The sequence below is a fragment of the Pseudophryne corroboree genome, chromosome 10 (assembly GCF_028390025.1).
Source record: "Pseudophryne corroboree isolate aPseCor3 chromosome 10, aPseCor3.hap2, whole genome shotgun sequence".
Taxonomy (NCBI): Eukaryota; Metazoa; Chordata; class Amphibia; order Anura; family Myobatrachidae; genus Pseudophryne; species Pseudophryne corroboree.
The window spans coordinates 71,756,103-71,769,745 of NC_086453.1; the positions used below are offsets into that span (position 1 = coordinate 71,756,103).

The following is a 13,643-nucleotide window of genomic DNA, read 5'->3' on the forward strand; positions in this document are numbered from 1 at the left end:
GCACTCTGACCATGAAATGGTTTCACAGGGCACTGGTAGGTTAAGAACAGCTGTTAAAGTCCTTAGATGGAATAACCTTACCAGGCCTGGCTGTAGTAGTGAAGATATCAGAGGAACATGCAAGTAGATGGAACAGATGAAGTTGGTAACTTGGATCAGCTGTTGTATTTGCTGGATAGAACCAGCCAGGTGGTAAGACACGGAGTGGATGCGGAATGGGATCAGCCAGATGATAAAGTCACTGAATGAATGCTGGGTGGAACCAGCCAGGTGATGAAACACGAAGTGAATATAGTAAGATGCTAGGGAGCGTGGAAATAGAGGAGTTGAAGGATGATTACCGGTGGTAGTGGATACTGCTGGAAGCAGATGCAATAGCTGGAAGCTGGAAACTGGATCAGCCACGGAGGACTGTAGAGTCAGGCTGCACCGCAGGATGGTAGGCAGGTGCGGGTCTCTTTAGTGGATGCTGGAGACAGGAGCTGGAACCTGGAGAAACAACCACAGGAGAGAGACTGGAACAAGATATGACAAACAAAGCACTGACCATTTGCTAGCCCAGGCACATGATACTTATACCTGCAGCAATGCAGGTATTGGCTGGGCAATTATGCAGATTTCCAGGCAGTGGATTGGAGGAACTGAAGCATGTGATTGAATCCAACATGGCTGCGCCCATGTTAGAACTTGGAGGGAAAACTGGTTTGGGAATCCATGTGGAAACATAACTGCAATGGCGGCGCCGGCCGCAGAGGACAGGTGACGCCAGACTGATAATGTATGCCGAGACTTGTGGAGGACAGCGGAGGCCGCGGCAGGCATGGAACACCACACTGACAACCTGCACTTATAACACAGGAGCGGCGGCGGGGCCGCGGACGACGGGAGACGCCATGCAGAATTCAAACATGGCGCCGCTGTGACAGCATCTCAGCGTGACAGGAGGGATATGCAGTATGTGGACACAGATGAGATCCGGCCTTGGAACGCTGAGCCAGCCTCAGGAGACATCTGAAAGGCAAGTAATGGCGTCCAGATACCCGGATCGTGACAGGAATTCAATAGACCCTTCTGGCAGTAATTTAGATATAAGGTAGTATAGTTACTATTGCAGTACATTAGAAGTAAGGTAGTATAGTTATTATAGCAGTAACATAGTAACATAGTAACATAGTAACATAGTATCTGAGGTTGAAAAAAGACAATTGTCCATCGAGTTCAACCTATTTGTGGTCTCCTATGCATGATGATTTGACTAAAATTTCTGACTGATGCTGCTGTCAGCCATTGCATTTTATCCCTATTTATAGTAACTTTAATGCATGACTATGCACCATACCCCTGGATATCGTTATCCATTAGGAATTTATCTAACCCATTCTTAAAGGTGTTGACAGATTTCGCCATTACAACTCCCTCGGGCAGGGAATTCCAAACACGTATTGTCCTTACCGTGAAAAAGCCTTTACGACGTATTGTGCGGAATCTCCTCTCCTCTAACCTGAGCGAGTGTCCACGAGTCCTCTGTGTTGATCTAACCAAAAACAGGTCCCGCGCAAGCTCTGTGTATTGTCCCCTTATATATTTGTAGATGTTGATCATATCCCCTCTTAGTCTCCGCTTTTCCAATGTAAACATGCCTAGTCTTTCAAGCCTTTCCTTGTATTCCATCGTCTCCATGCCCTTAATTCGTTTGGTCGCCCTCCTCTGTACCTTTTCTAGCTCCAGGATATCCTTTTTGTAGTACGGTGCCCAGAATTGTACACAGTATTCAAGGTGTGGCCTCACTAGTGATTTATATAACGGTAGTATAATACTCTAGTCCCTAGCATCAATACCCCGTTTTATGCATGCTAATATCTTATTAGCCTTCTTTGCTGCAGTCCTACTTTGGGTACTACTGCTTAGCTTGCTATCTATGAGGACACCTAAGTCCTTTTCCAGTACAGAATCCCCTAATTTTACCCCATTTAGTAGGTAGGTGTAATTTTTGTTCTTGTTACCACAGTGCATTACCTTACACTTGTCTGTGTTGAAGCGCATTCTCCATTTGGCTGCCCATGCTTCTAATTTAACTAAGTCGTTCTGAAGAGACTCGGCATCCTCCTCTGTATTTATAGCCTTACACAATTTGGTATCATCTGCAAAAATTGACACCATGCTCTCTAGACCTTCTGTTAGGTCGTTAATGAAAATATTGAACAACTAGGTGCTTCATCGCGCCCTACAGGCGCTCTTCACACCGTCGCAAGGGGCTACGCCCCTTTAACCCTTGCATGCCTATATGGGGTTCAATATTTGTATTATATGGAGTATTACCTGCATTCCTTTGTAAGTGGTTAAATATTGCACAGTGAAAGGGCGTGCGATGGTGAAGGAGGCGCAGCCCCTTGCGACGGCGTGAACAGCACCTGCAGGGCACGATGTACAGAATGAGCGGGTGCGGGGGGGATTGCGGATGGGGAAGGGTGACTGTAGATGCTGCAGGTGGAGGGGGGGCAGATGCTGGGGGGGCCCAGATGGGGAAGGGTTGGGACGTCTGCGGGTGGGGGAGAGACAGAAGAGTGGGGGCTGTAGATGGGGGAGGGGTCCGGAGGCACTGCAGGTGGGGGAGGGGCAGGGGTGCCACGGGGGAGGGGCAGGTGCAGGGATGTTGCGGATGGGTGAAGGGTTCCGGAGGTGCTGTGGGATGGGAAGGGGCGGGGGAGCCGGGGGTGGGGGTCCGGAGGCACCGCGGTGGGGAGAGGCAGGTGCGGGTGGTGCGGCGGACGGGGAAGGGGGTCCGGAGGCGCTGCAGGTGGTGGAGGGGCAGGTGCGGAGGTGCCGTGGGTGGGTGAGGGGGGGACCGCGAATGGAGGAGGGTGTCTGCAGATGCTGTGGGTGGAGGGGGGCAGGTGTGGGGGAGACATATATGGGGGGTGGATGGTGGAGGTGGTCTGGAGGTGCTGCGGGTGGTGGGGGAGTCGGAGCCGCTGGTGGTGTAGGGGGTCTGGAGGCATAGCGTGTGGGGGAAGGGTGGAGTGTCGCATGTGGTGGAGGGGAAGGTGCGGAGGTGTGGTGCATTGGGGAGGGGTCTGGAGGCGCTGCGGGTACTGTACCTGCCAAAAAGGTAGTTGGAGGGTATGCAGTAACAGGGCCAGGACAGGGGTGACAGGGTCAGAACAGGGGTGACGGGGCCAGGACAGGGGTGACGGGGCCGAGACAGGGGTGACAAGGCAAGGACAGGGGTGACGGGGCCAGGACAGAAATGACAGGGACAGGATAAGGGTGACAGGGCCAGGGTAGGGGCGGCAGGACCAGGATTTGGTTGACAGGGCCAGTATAGGGGTGACAGGGCCAGGATAAGGGTGACAGGGCCAGGATAGGGGTGACAGGGCCAGGATAAGGGTGAAAGTGCCAGGATAAGGGTGACAGGACAAGGCCAGGGGTGACAGGGCAAGGCCAGGGGTGACAGGGACATGACAGAACACAGGGCACGGGAGAGATTGGTATTAGGGACAAAACAGTGGTGACAGACAGATGTGTCTTACCGGAGTCACTGCTGCTGGCTGCTGCTGTTCCACTCCAACCTGTTTGGATCTGCTGCTGCTGGAGACTTGGCATGGCTGACTCTCTCAGGCTGGAGTCCTGCTTGCTCTGCCAGTCCGCATCCCTCCCCCCCACTCCTCAGTCACACACCGTGGACCTCACGCGGCTGCCGGGCACTGTGGTAAGGGGAGACTGGGAGTGACTGGTTAGCCCCCAGGAGACGCTGAGGCTGGAGGGAGGGGGGGTCATAGCATGCACGCGGCGCGGACCTCGCGGCTGCCGGGCACTGTGGTAAGGGGAGACTGGGAGTGACTGGTTAGCCCCCAGGAGACGCTGCAGCTGGAGGGAGGAGGGGGTCGGAGCCTGCAAGCAGCGCGGACTTCTGCAGCGCTGCCCGCCGGCTAAAGTGTGTGAAGGAGCTGGGCGCACCTCACTGCGGGCGGCAGCGCTGCAGCTAGCATTGCGGTTGCCGGGGCTGGAGATAACAGAGGCAGTACGGAACCTGCACAGCGGCAGGTGCCCCACAAAACTGCAGCCAAGAAGCGTGGAGTGTGCCAGAAAGTGACGCTCCTCCGCGTCAGAGAGACCCTGCTGAGTATGCTGATGTGGGGGGGTCAAGTACACAGTGAGCCGGTGCCCGTCTGTCTGTATGGCATACCCCCTCACACACCCCCATACCTCCCAACTGTCCCGATTTTAGCGGGACAGTCCCATTTTTTTGTGTCTGTCCCACTGTCCCACCCACGGGCCGCAGTGTCCCGCGGTGGGTGGGTGGGGGGGCAGTTGGGAAGCTCCTGCACTCGCTGTTCTGCTTAGCATGCATACAGCATCTATTTAGTGGAGACAGAGGGAGAGGGGGCATCAGGGGGTACGGATTAAGGGTGGGCCCAGGGGGTACGTACCCCGGGCCTCACAGTTTTAGGGGGCCCGCGGCTGGAGTAGCTCTGTCCCAGCTCTGAAGCTCCCCCGTCCTGCCATTAACAGCGGCAGCATTGTGCTACAGTCAGCACACGCTGCTGCGTGTTGGCAGGTCTGTGGTGTTGCAGGGAGGCAGCAGCCTCCCTGCTGTCTTCTGCCTGTGCGGGTGTGTAAGGGGGAGCAACCACCCCCTCTGGATTTACCCCTAGCTGAGGGGCCAAAATCCCATTAAAAAAAAACAACGTAATTTGCATAAAGGGGCGTGTCCACGAGGGCGCAATTAGGCCATGCCCCCAAATTCACAGCAGGCACAGCAATGAGATAGGGTTCCTGTCTCAAGTGCCCTGGGCCCCCCGGACTCATAATCCGCCGCTGGGGGCATGCCAGCAGCTCACAGAGCGCTGGGCATGCCCCCTCACTGACTAAAACAGGGGCGTGGCTCGCGATCGCGGGTCCACCCGCGAAGCCACGCCCCCTTTCCCGTTAGCCACGCCCCCTTTTTGCTGTGCGTGTGTTCCTCCTGCCTGAAGAAAGTTGGGAGGTATGCACCCCTGCCTGTGCCATGCCCATACCATCTGCTCCTGCTCCAAGTCTCCTATAGATTTGCCCAGATCTGTGACTCATTTGATTAACTCCGCCCAGTGTTTTGACTCCGCCCAGCGTTAGCAAATGAAGCACAAAGTCACAGATCTAGGCTATTATATAGGAGATAGCGGTCCTAATACTGAGCCTTGCGGCACACCACTTAGCACTTCAGTCCAAGTTGAAAAAGATCCATTAACCACAACGCGCTGCTCCCTATTATCTAACCAGTTTTTGACCCAAGTGCATATTGTGCTTCCAAGCCCTGATTCTTGTAGCTTGTAGATAAGTCTCATGTGTGGTACAGTATCGAACGCTTTGGCAAAGTCTTAAAAGATTACATCCACGTCTTTACCCTGATCTAGGTTTGCGCTTACTGTTTCATAAAAGCCAAGTAAGTTGGTTTGACAGGATCTGTCTTTCATAAACCCATGTTGATTCCTTTTTATGACCTTATTGACTTCAAGGAACTTCTGAATACTATCTCTCAGAATACCTTCCAATACTTTACCCACTATAGATGTAAGACTAACTGGTCTATAATTACCTGGTTCAGCTTTACTTCCCTTTTTGAATATAGGCACTACTTCCGCTATACGCCAGTCTTTGGGAACCATACCTGATATAACTGAATCCTTAAAGATCAAAGATAGCGGTTTTGCCAGTTCAGAGTGAAGCTCCATTAGAACCCTTGGGTGAATACCATCGGACCCTGGTGATTTATTAATCTTTAAATGTTTTAATCAGTCACAGACTACTTCCTCGCTTAAATAAGTACCTATCAGTGGGATATTCTCATTATTGAGATTGTGTGTCAGTCCCTGAATTGGGTCCTCTCTAGTGAATACTGTTGAAAAAAACTCATTTAGTGTGTCCGCTATGTCATTATAATTTTTGCTTAAGACTCCCAACTTGTCTTTTAAAGGGCCTATACTCTCCTTCTTTAATCTCTTGCTATTAATGTATTTAAATAATTTTTTGGTATTCGCTTTGCTTTCCTTTGCTACTAGTTTTTCAGTTTCTACTTTAGCCGCTCTTATTTCCTTTTTGCAAATTTTGTTACATTCCTTACAGTGCTGAAATGACTCTGCTTCCCCGTCAGATTTGTATTTTTTAAATGCTCGCCTTTTCTTGCCCATAAGTTCCTTAATCTTTTTGTTAAGCCACATCGGTTTATGATTTTTATTCCTTTTTTTGCTGCTCATAGGAATAAATTTGAGTGTATTTTTAGCTAGCAGGAATTTTAGTACCTCCCATTTCTCTGTAGTATTTTTTCCTAAAAACAAACCTTCCCATTCAATATCCCTGAAAAATACCCTCATCTTTTCAAAATTTGCTTTGCTAAAGTTTAGAGTCCTAGTTGAGCCAATGTGAGAGAGTGGTTGGACTGCGGTGCGTGTGGTGGTGCCTGCTGCCGTGCAGGTGTAGACTCGGTACTCACCAGGCGCCGCTGTCTCTCACCTTCAGGTACCGGAACCTTCAACGGACCTGGAATTCTTCAGTCGGATCCGGACACGGCGATTCCCTCTTGGAGCTGACCGTCGACCGAGCTGAGGAGAGAATGGTCTACATTAAAGGGGGTATCGACCCTGCTTCCGGTGGAACAGGGGATACCCCAGGGGTGGCTGCGACCTTCACCGGCTGGGTGAATGGTCATCACCGGCACAAAGCCTCAGCTACCCAGCTTTCACACACTCGCGCTTTCGCGCGTAGTGTGATGAAAGGGATTCTCACGTCCGTGAGCAATCCTAACTCCGGCGCTCGGGGACAAACAAGGGACAGACGTACACGGATGCTACTCACCGTCACAAGTCTTGCACTCCGATCTTCTCCACTTACAGGTCCCTGTAAGGAGGCAAAGAGAAACAGCCGTGCAGGGCCTAACTCTGACCTAGTGTCACACCCTATACTATCTACAACAGCAGAGCCCTCAAACTAGCTCTGTGGGTGTGGTGCAACACAACTATGCACAACTTACACAACACATACACTTTGCCCTGCACGGTAACAACATATATCACACTATCGGAGTTACAACATAAAACGGTGCTGTCCCTTTTCTACCCGACTCAGAACACCCAGTAGTGGGGACCGCACAGCTCACCCACCTACCGTACTCTCAGGGTGGCCTGAGCCTAACGCCCAGTGCCACCTTTACTCACCTCGGGGAAAACACTGCTTCGCTGGGCCTGGCGCCCCCTAACTGCACACAGGCCGGAGGCCTGACTTCGCCCACGGGCCTAGCGCCCGCCTAACTTGCTGCCCGTTGGGTGACCTGGGCCTTGTGCCCAGGGTCACCTTATCTGTACTTACTGGCCAAAATACGCTAGGGCCTAGCGCCCTCTAATGTCCCAACAGGCCTATTGCCTGAACTGCCCCTCGGGCCTAATGCCCGCCTAACTGTGCCCACAGGCCGGTGGCCTGACTATTCTCATGGGCCTAGTGCCCAACATGTGCCCCCCAGGCCTAGTGCCTGCCTATCTGGTGCCGCAGGGGTTGGGTGGCTTGGGCCTAATGCCCAAACCACCTAATCAGACAGATGACCCCCAATCTCCTAACTGCGCCACAGGCCTAGTGCCTGACTTGTGCCCGCGGGCCTAATGCCCGTCCCTGGTGGTCGAGGGAGGAAGAGGGGAGGATAGCCTCACTGAGGCCTTACCTAACCCGAGGGCCTCCGACACCGTCTTCTGCCGCTGACCCGTCCTGGCCAGCGGCGTCGCCTCCGCTGCTCCGCGTCCAACCGCCGCTGGACATCTCCTTCCTGGGGCCCGACGTCTTCCGGCCTCTTCAGCGGCCACCGGAGCTCTTCTCCCCGCGGCCGTCGTCGTCTCCTTTCTGCGGCGGCGTCTTCCTCCTTCTTCGCGCTCTTCTGCGCGCGCAACCTCCTCGGCTCCCGCCCGTGTCTTCTGTCTTCGCCGCTCTTCGGCGCGGCCTCCTTCGCTCCGTCCCGCCCGGCGTCTGACGTCAGACGCCGGGGGCGGGGCCTATGACGCGGCGAGCGCCGATTGGCTCGCCGCGTCTCTCTCCTATTGGCTGCCGCTCCGGGAGCCGCGATTGGCTCCCGGAGGGCGCCAACATTCAAATGCCCCCGCAGTCTCTGGTCCGGTGCAGGGAAAAGGGTAATCCCTGCACCGGACACCCGCCGCCGCCACACACTGACAGGCGCTGGGGACAGACAAGCTGTCCCCGCGCTGTCAGAGACATTGTCCCGCAGGGGACACAGGCGCTCTGGCTGCTGCAGCTGGAATGTGTCCTGTAAAACAGGACACATTCCCACACCAGTATAGGGCTGTTTATGGAAACTGATATTGAATGTGACCATATTGTGGTCGCTGTTTCCTATGGGTTCCCCTACTATAATACCTGATACCAAATCCTCTTTGTTTGTTAATACCAGGTCTAAGATTGCATTGTACCTAGTTGGTTCCTCAATTAGTTGGACTAAGTAGTTATCATTAAGTGTGTTTAAAAACATATTGCCCCTAGCAGTATCACATGAATCGTTTTTCCAGTTTATCTCTGGATAGTCAAAATCTCCCATCACTACTATGTCTCCTACTCCTGCTGCTCTTTCAATTTGCTTTAGTAAGATGGGAGGAGTTATAGTTACTATCGCAGTAAGAAAGCGATAAGGTAGTATAGTTACTTAGCAGGAAGATGTAATGTAGTGTAGTTACTATTGCAGTAAGATGTAAGGTAGTATAGTTACTATTGCCGGAATACCCCTTTCACACCATCAATGCCAGATCCCAAACGGGAATTGGAAATGAGTCCTACCTGGGTTGGATCCAGCATTGGACGCTGCTGCTGGCTTCCCTGACTCGGCAATATGCCGGGCGGGTTGCCATTGCGGCTGGGGGCGGAGCCAGGTGTGGGGGCGGAGGAGGAGGCGGCGTTGGAGATGAGCTCATCTCCGGGCCGCCTCTCCCTGTCGTAGTGAATGGGTCCTGGGTCGTATCGACCCGGGAGCCCCTTTACGCTGCCGTTGACCCAGTATTCAACCCAGGAATAACACTGCTTTATTCCCGGGTTGAATTGCCGGGTCAGGCGACCCGTGATTTCGGCTATGGCGCTTTCACACCGCATGCAGACCCATGTTGATGCAGCAAGACACCAGGTCGAAACAGGGTTATTTGTGTGGTGTGAAAGGGGTATAAGTAAGATATAAGGTAGTGTAGTTGCTATTGCAGTAAGTAAGATGTAAGGCAATACAGGTTGAGTATCCCATATCCAAATATTCCGAAATACGGAATATTCTGAAATACGGGATTTTTTGAGTGAGACTGAGATAGTGAGACCTTTGTTTTCTGATGGCTCAATGTACACAAACTTTGTTTATTACACAAAGTTATTCCAAATATTGTATTAAATGTCCTCAAGGCTGTGTGTATAAGGTGTATATGAAACATAAATGAATTGTGTGAATGTACACACACTTTGTTTAATGCACAAAGTTATTAAAAATATTGGCTAAAATTATCTTCAGGCTGTGTGTATAAGGTGTATATGAAACAACACACATACATACAGACAGCGCTCACAGACTCTATTTAGAAATGTTTTATTTATTTAAAAAAATATTTCCCTATATCTCCAAAGCCAACTTGCATAAGTAGCAATTTGCTACTAGCTCAACATGGCAACATGTAACAATTTATCACTGACACAATGAAGATTTTTAAATGTCTCACTCAGCATTGAAACAAATTTTACCTTATGTCTCAAACGACACAATTGATAAACAATATATTATTGCTGATAACAAAGATAAGAAATTTAGATAAAATAGCAAAGCAGCCCTACAGATAATCCTTACAGAAAATAAACATGCATTCACTTATTTCTATGCAGCTGATAGTAATAGTACGGTTTTCCTCCGTCTGCAGTTCACGCAAAATTTCAAAGCAGTTATGTCCTGATTAAATAATTGTCATGCAGGGCAACTGGTGAAAGAGTTCAATGTTCCTATGCACCTGATGGTGCTTTTAATACATGATTTCTCTGCTCATATAATTTATTAGTAGTTTAGCATGCAAACATTTAAAGCAGCTTTAGCTTGTGTTATCAAACTTGTTCATGCAAAGCAATGTTTAAAAACAGCTTTAGCCTATATTGTTAGGCTTGTTCATGCAAAGCAAGATTTCAACATGGCCATGTTAGCTTTTAATTACCACTCTCTCCTCCTGGGTCACAGATCTTTTCTGCTCCCAGCTCTGGTGCTTGAATGACCTTTGTAACAAGCCTTATCTGGAGTTCCAAGATGATCCACCCAGCAGTCAGTTGAGTAGTCTTCCGGATTATCAAGAAGGGTTAATGAAGCTTAGGGTCCTTAAAACGTGTTTCTCCGCCTGTATATGCAATCGGCGGCTTCCTCAGTCAGATCATTTAAAAATCTTCATTGTGTCAGTGATAAATTGTTACATGTTGCCATGTTGAGCCAGTAGCAAATTGCTACAAGTTTATGCAAGTTGGCTTTGGAGATATAGGGAAAGATTTTTTTAAATAAATAAAACATTTCTAAACAGAGTCTGTGAGCGCTGTCTGTATGTATGTGTGTTTTGTTTGGTAGATAGCTTGAAAGGGTAGAGAAGTCCCTTTTATTACAGTGAGCTGCACACAGACGGATGTATTAAAATTTATTCTAAACTAAGCCAATTTTAAATAGCGCCACGGGGTACATTTGTTGTATATGAAACATAAATGCATCTGTGCTTAGACTTGGGTCCTATCACCATGATATCTCATTATGGTATGCAATTTTTCCAAAATACGGAAAAATCTGATATCCAAAATACTTCTGGTCCCAAGCATTTTGGATAAGGGATACTCAACCTGTATAGTTACTATGCAGTAAGATTTAATGTAGTATAGTCACTATTGCAGTAAGTAAGATGTAAAGTCACAGTGTCATCAGTGACACAAGGATGTCTGGATCTGAGTCTCCTTACTTGGCTCAGGGCTTGATAAAAATGTACAGTATGTTGTTGGCTGATATGATAAAGCTAGAATTAACTTCTTTCAGTCCTTTGTAGTTATTTTATGATTTCTTGATGCCAGTTCATTATTAGATTTGGTTATAATTGTAGTTATATGCTTTCATTGATGCCTTTGTGAAGATTTATTATTTATTTATTATTATTATTATTATTATTATTATTTATTACTCCATTGTAGCTCTAATTTCACTGTAACACATGATATCTTAATACATATAAGTATATCTAAACATATTAAAGATCTAGACATTGGTTTGCCTTTTCATTTTTTGTCACCTACACTGGTGACACTAGGACTTTACATATAAAAGATAAAATTTGTTGCTTTTCTCCATGACCTCCCTGGCCTGTGGTATTGGAGTAATTAACAAGATTGGGTCTCTGCAAATATATCTACAGTATATTGCACTTCACGCCATGCCACTCTAAATGATGTTGTGATGAGAGGTTAGTTCACGGAAGACATATAACTTGAAAATAGTCTTTACCTTCATTACAAGGGAGAAATATGTTAAATCAGCTTTAACTAAATATTTGCTACATATTGCTTCATAATTTTTTATTGGTTTATTTTTGCAGGAAAAGTGACAAAGAATTATAGTTTCTCTGGCTGTGCCATTGCAGGATCATGCAAAGATGGAATGCCCAATTTAATAGGATCACAGGCATATACTCCAGATGGGCTGGGTTGCAAAAATGCAATTGCAGTAAAATAAAAATAATTGCTTACCAATCATACACACTTATGCCACTGTGTCTTCATTGCTGTTATCTGTTACTAATATATTTGACCACAGGACTGAATGTACAAGTTAAAATTATTTTTGAATGCTCACAGTAAATGATTCACATGCAGCTTTTTTTAGCCATCTTGATCCTGGTTACACTGGATTTCATCAAGTAGTATATAAAATCTTGTCAGCTGGTCACACCTTTTGGAGATATTTATTAAAGCTTCTAATGATGACCAGCAGAGAAGTTGTGGATAAGGACCAATCAGAATATAGCTATCATTCACTTTGCACATTTTTTATCGAAAATTTTAGCTAGAAGGTGAATTGCTATGGGCTTGTACTCTTTGAAGGCTTGATACATCTCCCAATTACTGTCTAACCGCTGACAGTAAACATGATCTGTTTACTAGTCCAAATTGGTCTGTTCAATAGGGCACAGTCTTGAAAAACCAGTTGGACGAAACGTACGTTGGTGTTACCTGCTGCACTGTTGCTCTAGCTACAGATTAACTGTTGATTACTTAATATGTGTGTATAGGAGTGGTTATGACAAACTGTTTCCAGCACTTGTACCTATTGCAGCTGTATATGAATAGTAGGATACTAACTGCATATGTGCATGTGAGTGGCTTAAAATATCAGTGTCTCACAGCTAGTACCTATTATTGGGGGAATAAGAAAAAGGGGACACAAAGTATATAATGTTATAAGTCCATAAGGAAGTAGGAACTACAAAAAGAAATGTATTTAGAGATCACTTACAATTTATCAATAGCATTAAAGGATAACAAATACACTTGAATTTCAAAAAGGCTGCTGAGTAATGGCAAACATTGAATACTAGGTGCTTCATCGCGCCCTACGGGCGCTCTTCACACCGTCGCAAGGGGCTACGCCCCCTTAACCCTTGTATGCCTTTCTGGGGTTCAATATTCGTATTATATGGAGTATTACCTGCATTCCTTTGTTAGTGGTTAAATATTGCACAATGAAAGGGCGTGCGTTGGTTAAGGAGGCGCAGCCCCTTGCGACGGCGTGAACAGCACCTGCAGGGCACGATGTACAGAATGTAGCGGGTGCGGGGGGGACTGTGGATGAGGGAGGGTGTCTGTAGATGCTGCGGGTGGAGGGGGGGCATGCCGGGGGTGGAGTAGGGGGTCCGGAGGCGCCACGGGTGGGGGAGGGGCAGGTGTGGGTGTTACGGTGGATGAGGAAGGGGGTCCGGAGGTGCTGCAGGTGGTGGAGGGGCGGGTGTGAAGGTGCCGTGGGAGGGGTGGGTGAGGGGGGGGACCGCGGATGGAGGAGGGTGTCTGCAGATGCTGCGGGTGGAGGAGGGGCAGGTGTGGGGGGACACATATATAGGGGGTGGATGGTGGAGGGGGTCTGGAGGTGCTGTGGGTTGTGGAGGGGTGGGAGAGTGGGAGCCGCGGGTGGTGTATGGGGTCTGGAGTCACAGCGTGTGGGGGAGTTGGTGGGGTGCCGCATGTGGTGGAGGGGAAGGTGCGGAGGTTTGATGCATTGCGGAGGGGTCTGGAGGCACTGCGGGTACTGTACCTGCCAAAAAGGTAGTTGGAGGCTATGCAGTAACAGGGCGAGGACAGAGGTGACAGGGTCAGAACAGAGGTGACGGGGCCAGGACAGGGGTGATGGGGCAAGGACAGGGGTGACGGGGCAAGGACAGGGGTGACGGGGCAAGGACAGGGGTGACAGGGCCAGGACAGGGGCGACGGGGCCAGGACAGAAATAACAGTACAGGATAGGGGTGACAGGGCCAGGGTAGGGGCGGCAGGACACGGATAAGAGTGACAGGGCCAGGCCAGGGGTGACAGGGCCAGGCCAGGGGTGACAGGGACATGACAGAACACAGGGCACAGGAGAGATTGGT

The 13,643-nt window shown here is 49.2% G+C and overlaps 1 protein-coding gene across 2 annotated transcripts in view; it reads left to right on the forward strand.

The window, feature by feature from the left end:
• The window catches only part of LOC134967026 (phospholipase A2 inhibitor CNF-like), a 55,897-nt gene extending 44,050 nt beyond the window's left edge, over positions 1 to 11,847 (forward strand). Inside the window, exon 4 of one of the 2 annotated variants that reach the window (XR_010188770.1) lies at positions 11,604 to 11,843. The gene's annotated coding sequence lies outside the window, so the exon portion shown is untranslated. Of the gene's footprint in view, positions 1 to 11,603 lie in introns of both variants that reach the window. The other variant, XM_063944018.1, reaches the window with a different exon arrangement.
• Positions 11,848 to 13,643: the final 1,796 nt, after the last annotated feature.